Source organism: Onychostruthus taczanowskii, unplaced genomic scaffold (genome assembly GCF_017590055.1).
Source record: "Onychostruthus taczanowskii isolate IOZ18803 unplaced genomic scaffold, ASM1759005v1 scaffold28, whole genome shotgun sequence".
NCBI lineage: Eukaryota > Metazoa > Chordata > Aves > Passeriformes > Passeridae > Onychostruthus > Onychostruthus taczanowskii.
Window position 1 is genome coordinate 2,292,782 of NW_024500128.1, and position 14,299 is coordinate 2,307,080.

Sequence of the window (14,299 nt, forward strand, 5' to 3'; positions counted from 1 at the left end):
ATTCTCTAATTGACTACTCTTTTCATATCCCAGGAGAGGGTTTTTTCCATTACAAAATGTAACTTGTATTCTGAATCTCACAGATCTTAACTAGAGGAAGAGACAACACATAAGTGGAGATGTCTCCTTTTCCAAAATTCTGCCAGAGTGGACTTAAGAAAACACGAACATTTTTAGACGCTTAAAATCTCCAAATGTGGGAAAACCAAGAAAGCTTAAAAAAAAAAATACACGCATGCACATACTTGATTTAAATGATGAAATCCTACTCATGAAAATTAATCTGGTATCTGCATAAGAGGTGACCCATATGATAGCCCTGTAGTCCCATCAGTTGCATTTATTCCAAAAGTCTAATAACGTTATCTTTGGCCCCAGCTTCAGCAGCCTGTAATTTAACACAAGCACCTTTTCTCGGCATGCGAATCAGGTACTAACACCGCCTCTATCAAGCCCTTTTGTGCTTCTAAATTAGAAAACCCAAATATCGTTTTTCTTCAGATATGAAACACAGTCAGCATTGCTGTAAAATAAAAGAGCAATTAACTTTGCAAGGAAACTGTTGTGCAGGACTGAAATACAGTACTTGAAAAAGTGGCTAAAATCTAAAACTCTTCCTACAGATGATATCCCTTAATCAGGCTAAAATGACAGAACACAGCTTTAGATACTCCTGAAAATTAAAACAAAAAAAAATAATTTAACTAGTGGAAGATACTCCTCCCACACACTAATTTGCTTGCTGGGCTTTCACTGCTGCACGGTAAGAAGTATTGTTGCTTTGGTAGTTGGAAAACTGGCTCTGTCTCCTTGCCATCTTCCCTCTCCCCAAATGAGCCCTAAACAGCTAATAAATATTAGCACAGAATTTCTCGTGGTTTCCTTTATCACTCAAATGACAAAATAAGTTTTATGAATTCTCTGAATAAAATTCAGGCTGGAGCTGCCCTAGCTGAAAAGACAAAAAGAAAGCTAACATTAAGGACTTGAAGTTGATAAGTATTTTAAAATACAAAATTATCTTGGCTTTGACCCTTCTCTAAAATCAGCCAAGATTTTATAACTTGGTAAAATTAAATGCCTTATCAACACACAACTGACTGCTACCCAGCAAAGATAAATTATCTCATTAGTGCCATAGAAATCAGATGAGGCGTGCATAGTAAGTGACATATTAAATGCAATTAGAAAACCCTACTGAAGTGATGTTAGTGACCTGACACATGACAAAAAGCCCCAACGAAGCAATGCAGAATCCAGGCTGGAAGATGCGCTGGTATTGTTTCTATGCAGCAGACATCAGATACAAAACCACTACTCAGCCACCGGTAAAAATCCCAGAATCAAAAGGGTTGGAAAGGTTTAAGAAATTATTTCTATGCAAAGAAGGGGATATTTCTGAGAGGAGCAGAGCTACCCACTAGTGCAGCAATCTGCAATGGCTGCAATGGGATGAGCAGGTTGGGAGAGCTGCCTTCCTGCCTCGCTCACCTCCATCCTCACGTGTGCACACAGTGCCCATCATTGCCAGACATAAGGCAGGTTCCCACTTTTCACGTCTGCAGTGGTAATTTTCCAATGCTAGCTATCATAAAATGAGAATGAGGGAAACACGTGGCTCAAAGAAACCTCCTCCCATCTCCTGTCAGCAGTACCAGTGAACTAAACCCTTCCTGACCAGCATTTATCCAGCTCTCCTCAAACTCCCCTGGAACAGGAATGCTGCAATCAGACTCTCTGGTGCTGCTCTCCCTTCTCTGCTGCAAAGTTTTTTACTCAAATCTGACCTACATTTTCCTTGCTGCAACTTACTGCTCTTTATCCACTCACAGCAGACAGATCACAGGCCATTCCTTCTCTCCAGCAGGCATTTACACCTTCCAGGGTCACTCAGCCCAGCCAAGAGACCCGATGACAGCTTCCATTATTTCATCTTGCTGCCCCACATCCTATTTCCTAAATATGTTGTCGTACTTGTTTAACCTTTGCCCTTCCCTATATTTTCCTTGAAGGGCTGTGCCCCAAAGCAGACACACAAAGGCCCCAGCTGAGTCCTTCTCAGGACCAGCTACCTTAGAAGATTAATGCATGCGTTGCACATGCAACACTGTTCACGTCCAGCAAGCTGTCATCTTGCTGAACTATGTCACTGTCAACTACTACCTAATTTTCAGACTGCAGAAAGACACCCCTCAGGAGTCATCCCCTGCTTGGACAGTGAACTGGGCACCTGAACACTACCCTCCTGCCTCATGAAACTTCACCCTCCACAAGAGCATGGTCTGCCAGTGGACCACAGAAAGATTGGTACAGCCACCTCCCCGAAAGGGTGAGCTGCTCTGAAGAAGTGCTGAACTTCACCTTTCACCAGCAGCCTCTCGCCATCCTGGGTGCCCACGGCCAAGCTCAGCTGGAAGGCAAACCACAACGCCTGACCCCAACCAGTGATAGGAAACAACCCAGCAAATGTCCACAACAAAGCACCTGCTTCCCATCAAACAGCTCAGCATCTCTCCAGGAAACCTGAAAACGAGACCTCTGCAATTTGGTCTCTGCTTGAGGAAGAAGCTCTGTGGAGGGCTTAGGGATAGCTCTTCCCAAAACACCATCTTGATGGCTAGATAAAAGGATTTTTCTTTTTTCTGGGTTGTGGGCTTTTCCTTCCCTCCCCACTTCTGACTTGCATTAGACTTTTACAGTGAATTTGAAATGCAAACTCTTCTCCAGGCGACAGAGCTGAGGGAGTCTCATCTGGCTGGAGCCTGTAGCAACACAGCTCCCTGCTGCACCTCTATCTCAAACAGCACTTGAGTAACATGACATGCTAGAAAAAGTAATCAAAAACTCTGTTAAGTTTCATGAAATCAGGTCAAAGCAATGTACACCTGTACCTGGTACAAACACGCATTTTACAGTTTTTACACTTTGGGGATTATTATACCAGTGATGGAGAGCCTCATTTCTACAGAGAAAAAGACGAGGCACACTGCAGCCTCTTGTCTTCTTGCAGTCTGAATGACATGGGGCCTTGCTACGGAGCTCCCTGCTCCTTTTCATCACTCATCAACCTCATTAAATAAAAGAGGAGGGGAAGGGTTTGAAAAAAGCCCTGGTACCTCTACTTCATGTTGCTAGCAAAGGAAAAACACAAACATGTTCTTTTTACATGCCATTGTCAGATGATCCAGAGATTTTGTTCACCTATTGAAATGAGCCAGCTTGAAATGCTTTCCTTAATGCAACTTTTAGCTGCCATTAGCACTTTTGTGAGGGGCACTGTTGGTGTCAGATGTGCAACAACCATGTCATAGAGGGAATTTTCCAAGCATGTTGTTTCATTCCGCAATAAAACAAGTTATGCTGTTCACAGAATTACTTTTTTTACATCACTTTACTTAGCAAGACAGGCCATAATAATTTCTGTCCTTTTTCTTTCTCTGTACAGTTCATTTTGTTTCTCCTGGAGGTTAGGAAGCAAATTACAAATTGACTGGTTTGAATCATCAACACACAGAGGTGCAACACTGTTTAACTGTAGGTATGTTGCTGGAATGCAGTTCTCTATTTTAATATATTTATTTTACCCAAAAATTAATTATTGGTGACGATAGGAAACAGAAATAACCCATAGAGATCACTGCATTTTTGTTTAAGTGTATGATAACATGGAAAAATTACATACAGCAAAAAGATTTCAGCATGTTTAGTTCTGTTTGTGGGCAGTGTTCAAATTCCTGGGTTTTAAATTTAAAAGGTTAAAATGTTTAATAGGACTAATTTGGTGGTCTACATTATCCAGTAGGGATATTTTGAGGCATTACAGAATGTCTCTTGTGTTGCCCGAGATACAAGCCACTGAAATTGAGATGAGGGTTTGTTATTGACCAGAACCAATTATTTCTACTGGGAGAAAAGATCAATTTGTGATAAGAATTATAAAGAAATAACAGGGATAAGAATTGGAGAAATTTTGACCTTAGTGTAAGTGAATATTCTTCTTGGAAAGATTTAAACACAGCCTTTATTTTATAGTCTTTTATAAAGGAAACTAATAATAATTTTTAAAAAGGCAATTTTCATTGCCTTGATGGACAGAAAACACTAATAAATTAATATTCTCTATTCTGGATGCCTTAAAACAGAGCAGGGTTTCAACTCATCTGCCCATGTGTACATAAGAATGCCAAATACGCTTTCCCCAGTTTACAGAGATTCTTGCATACCACAAACCCTGCTGGAAGAGAGCTCCTGCAGAAGTGCTGGTGCTTCTGCCCATCTACTCACAGGCTCACCTTTAACTGCCCTAGGAAAGAGATCAGTCAAGAGACTCACACTCAAACTCCATTAACCCTTCTCCCTCAAAGAGCATTCCTACTGGCTTCTACTTTTCCCGGCTTTTTCTTCCACGTGGCAAAAGCCATCACCTTTTCTTAAAGAACAACATCTAGGTGCCCATTCAGTGATGCTCAGAGCTGTTTTTAGCAAAGACTGCTGGGTTCTCAGGTCCACAGCCCTCCTGCACCATGTGATTCCCACATGCCAAGGCAGCAAACCATGTTTGGATTCACGCGTAGCACAGATCCAGCCCACAAAGACAGCTTGCTTACTTCCTGTGAGACCCCACTGGACTCAGAACATGCAGCATTTCCTCAGCTCAATCACCCACAAGTTTCAATGAGATTTTAGCTTTTTACTTCCCTTCAGTCAGTGTGAACCTAGTCTGATCTTCAGTCTCACGTTCTCTTTTCAGTGCTTCTGCCCTGTTTTCCAGCCTATTCAGCTCCTTGCTTGCTCCTCTTTATCTTCCCTGTTCTCTTGAGAAAGTCTCCACTGCAGAGCCTCCTCCAGCAAGGGCTGGGACAAACCCTGCACTGCTAAACTGGGGGACAGATAACAGAGTTTATGGATGGCCACAGGGCTGGGTCCAGCCCTCATTGCTTCAACTATTACAAATTTAATACTAATATATGCCTTCTGACTGTGTGCTAAGATAACAGAAGATGAGAACTGGATGCAAAGGGGCATTTCATCTCCAGCTGCATTTCAGCTTTGGAGAGTGATGGCAGAGTGGGATACCATTTGCAATATCCCTGGTGGATTTAAGATAGTGAGTTTATTATAATTTTAAACATGTTTTAATTAACAAATTCTTTTGTAAGCCACCGTCAGCAGCGGTTTCCATGGTTGCTGCTATCGGATATTGCAGAGCACAAAGTGGGGCTGCAGCAGCAGGGGGAGGCCACACACTGTGCTGATGGGGAAAGGGATCACTGCTGTCCACCAGGACCCTGGCTGAAGGGGCACAGACCGGTTTTGTGGCCCTCTGCCCTCGGCAGGGATGTCCTCCCAGGAAGCATCAGGAGAACGGTGCCTCCTCCATGTACCCTCTGCCAGCCCCACTGGTGTGAGATCAGTCCTGTGGGACAACAGCCACATTCAGTCCTGTCCCACTCCCTGGGAATGTCCCCACGGCTCTTTCATACCAGAACGGGTACAGCCTTTAATTTGCTCATCTCCAGCATTCAATCGAACAATCTACAGTAGGTCGACTTTCTGATGGGAACTAAAGGCAATTCTTTAATTAGATTTAAGAACTGCAACACTTGAAGTTAAATCACGCTTAGACAGATGAAAATTGAAAAATGATAACTAATGGGATTTACAGATGATTTCCTTTAAAAGTAAAAAATTATTATTACACACATGTACTCCAAGGACCTTTCAATAGCTGTTAAAAATACTCCTCTTAACACGAGACAATGAGAATATATCCACTTATATGGAGAGATGAACAACAAAGCTTCTGCTAAGACATTTTTTAATAAAAGTAAAGATTCCCAATTACAGACTACAGCCTGCAGTAGTCTATAACTGCCTCCTTTCCATTTCAGAGTCTGTATTTCTTTAGCAACTGAAAATTATGTCACACCTAGGTAATATTGGGGCCACATGTCTGGGTTCTGACCTAAGTGACATTGATGAGGCTGGCTGGAAAAAGGGACATTGAATCGTAGCTCAGCGACATGTAACTAAAGTCAAAACAAGATTTGAAATATTTGTCCTAGTGCAAAGTATTATTTCAATGCAAATTTAAAACCACCTAAAGAATTAGGACCTCAGCACGTACTACAAAGAAGCCAGGTATCAATTTTAGATAACCTCCGCATCATTGGGGATTTCTTCAGCAGTGACAATAATGGACGGAAATTACTGCTCGTGGATTAACTGTAGGGATAATGCTAATGTCAAGGTTTTTCCCCTTGTAAACCCAGGCACTCTCTTTTGCATCACATCCATCTCTTCTGACACAGCCCCCAAGGCCCAGCGACTTCAACAGGAGTGGATACACACTCGGAATCTGCTTCATGGAAAAGATCTCTTTGCTTAATTAAGTGTATAAAATATTGAACTTGTAAAGACATTCTAGCTGCAATCAAACACTGACTGGAGCACAAGGCTTCTTGTGCCATTTGTTTCCCGCATCTGGTTTGTGGAAGTCCACTGCCACGGCAGGTGCTAAACCAGACAGTCAAACAAAGGTATCGAGTGCCAGCATCAACACTGGTGACAGAACTTGCAAACACACCTGGAAACTGCAGGGAATGTGATGAACCAGGTAGGAATTCTTCACTAATGCACTTTATCAGCAATTTGAATAACATCTTTTTATATCTGTACAAAATACTGTATCTTTTTACAGGGATTCCGAAGGTGTTCTGAAAGGAAGCATTTTAAGTTTTCCTTCAAGCGCTCATAGATAACAACATTTATTGGGAATTTTGTGGTCTTACTTGTACATTAAAGAAATTAGCAGCAAATCCAAAAAGACACAGACCAAAATAAAAATTATGATCATGTTTCATGACATAAAAAATGATATATAAATATACTTGCATATGACAGAAGAAGGACAAAAGCTATTGGCTTTCACACAGATTTTGTTAAAAAGTGTCATGCAGAACTGGTAAAAGAAAAAAACCATGATGACAGCTTAGCATCTATTACCTCGCAAGGCACAATTCTTGCACAATTATGAACCCAAAAGTCACTAGTACACACCAGCTCTTTGGTGGTTCATTATATACAGGGGTTAGGTGCCCTGCCCTTCAAACCAGTGGCAACATTGGCAGGGAAGCCAAAACCTGCTTGTTTGAATCCTTGTCCCTTCAGTCTCTTTAGAGCATGACAAGCTAGCAGAAGCTGGCATGGCTTCCCTGCCTCCTCAGTAGGGGAAGATACCAAAATCCTGCTACTGCTCTCTGGCAGGCACCTTTTTCCAGTGCTGCATTTATTTCCAAGGAGAAGCTATAAATTTGATGTTGCAGCACTGGAACAAACAGTTTGTTCTAGTCAGGATTTGCCAGGCAGGAAAAATTGGGTATTTCAGCAGCTTGGTGTTCCTGGGTCAGCCGGCAGAAGGAAAACCACTAGCTCAGGAGCCCCAGAACCCTGTCTCAGCTTTCCTTTCACAGAGTGCATCATTAAAAAAGGTTTTGCTTGACTAGGTAAGGCAATATTTGAAGACTCTGGAGAAGAAATTATTTGCAAGTTAGAATACATATATAATCATTAGAGGTAGCATTGTGATAACACAATGTGATTTACAAACTGATTTCATGCTACTGCCACTTCAGGCCCAGGAGGAATGCTTTCGTAGTTATTTGGCTATGAGAAAAGCTTATCCATTTACTCTCCTGAAAACCCAAGAATCTGCTGTGTGGCAGGGATTCTCTTGGGGTGCATCCTCTTCATTCACAGACTCTGATAGGGATGCTCTATCAGTACTTTTAACTTCATCCCAAATTATGAATGCTTTCAAATCTGAACAGCATTAAGAAGCTTCTTGCTTTTCCTGGCAGCCTGCAGTGCAAAAGTGTTAACTCAGGAGTTTATTCTACAATGGATAATAAATGACATTTAGTGACATGATGGATACATCCTGGCTTTGCAGTATATGGATGATTTCAGAATACAAGCCTTATTCCTTGTTTCCCTAATATGCTGCACACAGATCAGTGTTGTCAGCAGTCTGCCTTCAGTATTTTGATTAATCATGTTAACGTGGTGCTCTAAATTGAGTTATTGTTCACATTTCTGATCATATTTATGCTAATAGTGGGGTTCTTTTTCTTTTTAGTTTAAACTTTTATGAAAGCATTATTTTTTTACTAGCAGGTTTACTTTCATAGGCCATGTTTTTTCAAAATGAAGGCAAGATTATCGGAATCAAAAATCACTTAATTTCCTCTTTAACAGAAAAAATATATTTTAGAGATTATTTTAAATCTTATCCTATTCTCCAGTTCATATGTCTGTAGTGAGGTTTCTCTTGCAATATACAAGTAAGAAATCACTGAACTCTCCTGTTGATATGAGGTCAGATGACATATGGATTTCCCAACCAAGAACCAGTCCAATTTTGGAGTTCTTTTCTTGCAATATGCTTCAAATGAAGCACTTCCAGACTGATAACACTTCATGACCCATCAGCTTGCCTGGTAGCCAGCATGTTCTCACTCAATGCCAATGATGGTGCATTTGAAGATGATAACTCTCAGCCCTCATGAACAAACAGGGTTACAGGCACAAGTCAAGACAGGCTTCACAGGAATTCAGTATGGAGACTAAAAGAAGAAAACACTGCAAATGTGTTTGAGATGGGTCTATCTCACATGAAGTATCAAAGAAGCCCTAACCAGACCATGCTGGAAGTAGGCACAGTCCCTGTTAAGTGAAGAACTGGCTCATACATCAGACTGCAGTCTTTGTAAGGCCACAGCGAGGGCAGGATTACTTTCTATGCTCACTAATTGCAGAAATTTGCTCTCCAGCTTCAGGCATCTGAAGGGCATGATTCACAGTGTCAGCAGGAAATGACGGGGCTGTCATGCTCCTCCTGGCAGCAGGAGGAAAGATGATGCAAAAGTGAGTGAGAAGACTGAGGGCCGTGGGGATGACTCGACCATGAGGCTTTGGCACATCAAAGCCAAGCCATGTTTTTATACACACAGACAGGAAGAGGAAGTTCCACCCCTCACCAGCCAACACCTAAAACTGTCAAGTGTCTTAGCTGTCTCACTGAGAAAGAAAGCGAAAAATGAATTTTGGAGCTGATTTTAATAATAGTCTTGCAAATCTACATTTTTTTTCTTTCTTCAGTCCTTAGGAACAGAACTTTTCTGGAGGGCTGCAGACCTAGGATGAACCATGTGTGGAAAACCTGACATTTTTCCTCAAACACACAAGAAGGAAAGAATGTAGAAATTGTATGAAAACCATTCCCACTTTCTTCTCCCACTGAGCAGCAACCAACCACTCAAATCACTAAAAAAAACAATCTGCAATTTTCCTCCAGATGAAGAGCACAGTGGCTTTTGATATATATGCACCTAGCTGTGGCTTTCTGTGAGCACAATTAATATCTCTAGTGCAGCTAACAAAAGCAAAGCTTTTTAAAGACACAAAGCTGAAAAAAGGGATCTAAGGCCGAGTGAGCGGAGAGAGGAACAAAACACAAAAGCAGCTCCAATACTTAAGGCAACCTACACGCACTCCATCCATAGATGAGTCTCTTGCTATGAAATGCATTTATATGGATCATTATCTTCACATGATACCTAGGCATTCCAGAAGCATTCAAGTGACCACATTATGCACGGCTCAGCACACCGCTTACGTATGCACGTGGGTGGCTTTAAAGAATCCTGAAATTATGTCAACACGATGGGGAAACGGGGGGCTTCCCATGGAAGAAGAGAAAGAACAGGAGAGAGTGCATGCAAAGGGCTGGGCCCTCCTATCCATTGTGCTGAACATAAAAAGCAAGACTCGTAGATTAAGTTAAAAACATAATTTTAATTCAGTGGAGGACAGATGTTGAAAACATCAATCCTGCCCATATGCAAAGGATTTCATAATCACCTTTGTTGTGTGGCTCAGTTCGTACAGGGAGAAGCTGGGAGAAGGCAGCAGGAAGAAAACAATTTTTAAAACTTTTGTGTAGGTGTGGGAAGCGGGAGATGGCTGTACAAGCAAATTGCTTTGAAAAATCGGCTGGTGATGGGTTAGGGCTGAAACAGGAAATTCTGTAAACTCTGCAGTGCAGCAAAATCTGGGAACCACAGCAGAAACAAAAGACAGGTGGACTTTACCTGAAGCTGCCCAGTCTTGTCCCTGTGCAGCTTCCTCATTGGGCTCCCAGCTGGCCCGAGAGCCAGCTGGACCTCCTTGCCACTGCCAGGCACCATATGATGGTCAGACAGGAGGCATTTTGCTACTCTAGCTAATTAGGAAATCCTAGAACTAACCTCAAAAAAGCGCTCTCAACTCCCATCTTACCAACCTCTGCCTCCCCAGTGTTTTAAAACTCTGTTTAATGGAAACCCTTTAGACAGGCTCCTACAGCCTGTGCCTGCATGGCACACGTCTGGGGACAGGGACTGTCCCTGTGCTGTCACAGGGAACTGGTTCCTGCTTCCTGCTGATAAGGAAACACACTATACATTAATCTTCTTTTACAATATCGTATAAAACCCTAATTACAACCTCATGCCTCCACAACAAACACATCACACATTTAATTCATGCAGAAATGTCAGCCCTCAACAATTTTTTTAATGTGGTTGAGTTTGTAATTAAGGGTTTGCTTTGTTCCGCAAGTGAGGTGTTATGGTGTGACCGTGGAGCCCAGCTCTACCACTGTTTCCTGCAGGCTTTTCTCAGATATAAGCAAAACCAGGACAACTGACCAGATACTTTAAGAAGATCATCTGTGTGGTCAGAGGTCTTACAGATCTACTTCTGGAACAGAAAACCTTTTGTGAGACCTGATCAATAGAAATAACCAGACAAGCACTTCATTTGAGCACCTAGCAGATGTTCCAGTCCAGGTAACCATTAATCTATGCGCTTCTCCCTCTCCTTCTTTGTGTCATTTCAAAGAGAAACAGCCCTATCTTTCTTCTTTTTATATATAGTTAAAAATCCCCAAAGAAATAATTAAGCAGGATCTTTGGTGGTAGTGCTTAAAAGAGATTTTTAAATTGGGTAAAAGGGACACACAGTACAGAGCTTACACCCGTCAGTCACTCAGCCAGCAAGAGCCTTTCATTATCCTAACACAGATCAGTCCTGAAAATAGAACTCAAATCTTATTCAGAATTCACAAGAGTCTTCTTCTTGGTTGGTAGTCACCTCTAGGTGCTCCGACAATCCAACATGAACTTTGCTATTACCTAATGATCCTTGCTGGGAACACAGAGCTGCATGCAAAGACCTTTAAGATGTCAAATGGCCAACATACCATGTCTACCTAACAATGCCCAGCTAAACTAAACACTCGTGACCCACTGTGGTGTTAAACCCCATGAAAACCTTCTTGTTCTTGGTTCTTCTTGCATGAACTGCATTCCCTTGATGCATTCAGGATAACAGACAGATTTCCAGGAATTAGCAAATAAAAACAATCCTTCCCGTTGTAATGATGTTCCAAGCTTCACAGTTCTGTGGTGGAAACTGGAGAGAAGAGTCTTACATTAGCATATGGAATAAACTCACTGTTTAGGCAAGAAAAACATTTCAAATAAAGCAGGACACACAGCACAGCTGTGTTTCACCTGTACACAGCCATGGAACAATTTTTAAATGACAAAGTTATCGCAGTAAGTTGTCTTCTGGAATATCATGCAGCAGAAATGGACAGACTTCACCTCACACTCAAGCAGACTGACCGTGACTGTGACTCTTTGACAATCAGCCTTTGAGCTGTAACATGTGAGATGAATGAAGAGAATGTCAGTGGAGAGGCATATAACAACACATACTGCCCTTGTTAATCACATGAGATTCCACCCTGTCATATCCAAAGCACTGAGGATAAGGCCTTTGGAATGCTTATATGGAAAATACTAAATTATGAATAAAACACTTTGCCATCAACAATGGCAGTGAAGGAGGCAATGTTTTATGTCAGAATTTAAGACCACAAAACCCAAGAAATTTTAAAAAGCCTAATTTTTATAAACCAACTAATTATATTAAACCAAATATGTAGTAAATATATCTTTAATAGATTTTATCTCATGTAATCATGAGAACGACAGTCAAGAATCTCCGATTTTTTGAAGTGACAGACTTAGCACAGGCTTAACTTCAAGAAGCCCACTGGAAAATAAATACAACAGGAACCTACAAAAAATATTAGTTGGTAAATGTTCTTAGTATAAAATATATCAAGCAAGAAAGTGTATTTAAGATCTGGATATGAAGCAAAGTTATTGCATGCATGGCTGGGTGCACTAAGAAAAACTGGATCTGTGCTGTATTGCAGCACAGGTTCTGCACAGACAGCTGCACTCCTTCAAGCTGTATGGGAGATATTGGATAAAAGTCCAATCAATGACTGTAAGAAGGGAAGAAGCAAAAGGGAAGCACAGGCAAATTGAATTAGGTTCCTACCCAGGCTTATGACATATATTATGGCAGAATTTATTGGCCAAACTGACCAAGGCTCCATTGTCCAGGAAACGGACTGAAAAAGTGCAAGCCTGCATCTCAAAGGCCTTTTAAGAGTTATTAGGTGAAAAGAACAGAGTAATAAAACAGTGGATGTGGCTACTCCTAGTCAATCAGAAGAGACAATGACAGTCCTCAATCCGCTTATCTACAATCCATGTTGCACTTCCTACAGGAAAAACCAACCAGAGATTCTGCATTGAATCTTTTGGGAGACAGTCACCAAAAGCACAGAAATCCACCAAGACTGGAAGTTAGCTAAACCATCTTTTTCATTATTAGAATTATTCTGCATCTATCATCTTCCACATGATTATAAATGTAGGTGAAACAATCGTTACCAAAAAATCGAATTTCACTGGAACTATTGTTATTTTCCCTCAATAAAGGCATTGCCTGTAGTCACAGTGTCTTGATTAGGGGACAAACACTTTTAGAGATCGCTTTCTTAGACTGTTGGGATTTAAGCCTGCCAGAACATAAGCTCAAAGAATAGTATCGGACTATATGATTGAGGCTAACACAACCTTCAAGATCTAAAGCAGGGCTTAGCAAAGGCAGAGAAGGTCACTCTCTATATCTGGTATCAGCCTGGGAGCCAGAGCACCAGAACCAAGGATACAGACAGTGGTGAAAACTGCTCCTCTCTGGATGCCAAGTACTTGGAACTGTTACCCTCAAGCTGCAGCAGAATCAACAACGTGGAGTCTACTGGCCAGGAGGAAAAAGAAAGGATGCTGCAGTCTTGATGTTCTTTTGTCACTCACTCAGATTGCTGAAGTCATTGCCTCAGAGGCTTTGCCATTAACAAAGGTGGTCTTTTTCTTCTTCCTTGCTTCAGTACAGATTACTGGTAAGTAATCAAAACATGTTTCTCAAGAAATCTGTTCATTCTGAATATGGCTAGAAAACCATATCTATGGTTTCCTCTTGACACAAATGTGTATTGTCAGTGCAGGAACCCTACTGAGCAGCAGCAAGGCTCACTGTCCACACCCCTGGCACCAGAGAAAAGGGACATGTCACGCTTGCCAGAAATATGTTGGTCTATGAGCATTATGCCACAGTGACAATTGAAAAAGCCATGATCAACACTCTCCCTAAAAATAAGGTAATTCAAAAATGTCACTTCTGTTGTCACAGTTGATGTCACTTAAGTGTCACTTAGAGTTAATATTAGACTAATCGAGCCAATTATAGAGTACTTATAGTATTTAATAGCCTCTTGCATCTGACTTTTGACACAAAAATCTGCATATTCCTTGATGTTTTATGAATTTAAACCAGTTCAAAGCTCAACCCCAACAGAGCGAGGAGCATGCAAGGTGTTGAGAAAAACCTCTCCACTGTTCAAGCAGAAAATGATGCGTCACTTTACCAGCCACAGTGGACTTTCAGCAGTGACTCAACATGAACAGCTCTCTCACCACACCCTGAGCCCTTCCAGCCCCTCTGCTGGGGGCCACAGTCTCATGAAGGATTGGCTTCTGCTGCTTCATTTCAGAGGTAGCAAAGGCTCACGGACAAAGTGATGCAGATGGATGGAGATGCTCAGGCACAGAGGCACCTCCCTCACTCAGTAGGTGCCTCAGCTACTTGTTCAGCCACACAACCAGGACCAGCTGGTAGCACGCTGCAGTCCCTGTCTATTTCCCACGCTGCAGTTCATCTATCCCTGGGGATGAGGTTTGCCTGGAAATCTGCACGCTGCCGCTCCAGAGTCAGAAGAGGTACTTCAACACTCCCACTCATCTGCTGAAGAAGCAGAACTGGGCAGAAATTTTTC